This window comes from Parus major, chromosome 1 (assembly GCF_001522545.3).
Source record: "Parus major isolate Abel chromosome 1, Parus_major1.1, whole genome shotgun sequence".
Lineage (NCBI taxonomy): Eukaryota > Metazoa > Chordata > Aves > Passeriformes > Paridae > Parus > Parus major.
The window spans coordinates 885,688-887,198 of record NC_031768.1 but is presented as its reverse complement, the minus strand read 5'-3'; positions in this window follow the sequence as shown (position 1 = coordinate 887,198).

Sequence of the window (1,511 nt, the reverse complement as noted above, 5' to 3'; positions counted from 1 at the left end):
TCCTGGCTCCAGCGCAGTTCCGGCTGATAGGACATCAGTCCTGGCTCCAGCGTGGTTCCAGCTGATAGGACATCACTCCTGGCTCCAGCGTGGTTCCAAGGAGAGGGGATGACACTCCTGGTTCCCACGTTGATCCAGCTCTTGGGATGTCCAAGGTCATGGGCTTGGTGGAGGTGCCCTTTTATGGACTGGGTTCCCCACCCTGAAACGGGTTTCTCACCTCCATGCAAATTGGATCTCTTGCACAGTCTGTCCTTTCAGACCCTTCTGGAAAAGGGTCAGCAGCTTTGGGGGTCTTTGGTGCTCTTGATCCTCACAATGGTCCATGGCCATTTCTTGGCCTGAGTCCTGCACTTGCTGGGTCAGGTTGTGCTGATTTCCAGGAAACAACCGGGACGTTTCTCCCACCCAAGTGCTGCTCTGCCTCCATCTCCAGGCCCAGCCTGGCGCTGCTGTGGGCGCTACTCCTCCGGCTGTGCGCTCAGGCAGGGACACCGGAACAGCCCCGACACCAGGTGGGGACACCGGAACGGCCCCCGCCCCACGGAGCGGCACTTGAACAGCCCCCGCAGCGCCCGCAGCGCCCGCCTGAAGCGGGAGGGACGTTTCTCGGAGACCTGGCTCTGTGCCTCTGGCACCTCTGTCACCTCTGGACCAAGAGACTCACTGGGCGTCTCCTTAGCAGCTGCCAGCTCGGGCAGGGCACGGGCTGCCTCTGCTGCCAGCTCTGCACCCACATGCCTGGAGCAGCTGGGTCCCTCCAGGGGGTCCTCATCATCCACCAGGCCCATGGAGTTATTCCAGCTGTTGTCCTGGATGTCATCTTCCATCTCTTGGACTTTGCAGTGCTTCCCTTTTGAAAGCACATTGTCACCGACGTTGAAAGCAAGAGATGACAAGGAGTCCAACAGGTCTTGCCATGGGGTCTCCTCCTTGCACCATTTCAGTTTGGACAGTCCTTGGTATCTGTCACCTTCGTTTTCTTCCTCTTCCTCAGCACCATAATCATTGGGAAAATTGGCTTCCAGCCATTCCAGCACCTTCTGATGTCTCGATATCTCTTCCATTTCTGGCAGTTCAGGTGACGAGCTGGAATCTCTGTCCATTCCACCAAGCAGGGCCATCCTTGTCAGCTCTCCATCCTGACATTCTTCCCTGTAGGAGAGTGCTTCATCCTCTTTTTCCCAATGGCAGAGCTCTTTGTCCTCTTGTTCTTCCCATTGGGAGAGCTCTCCAGCTTCACGTTCTAGCCATTGGGACAGCTCTTTTTCACACTCCCTTTCACCTGGGGACAGCTCCTTGTCACTCTTGCTGTCCCCTTGGGAGAGCTCCTTGTCGTTTTCCATTGGGTACAGCTCCGTGTCATTTGTGCTGTCCTCAGGAGCGACCTTGATGGCCTCTTCCACTGAGGACAGCTCCTCATCAGTCGGGCTGTACCCTGAAATGACCACGATGGCCTCTTCTGCTGGGGACAGCTCCAGGTCACTTGTGTTGTCCTCAGGAGCGACCTC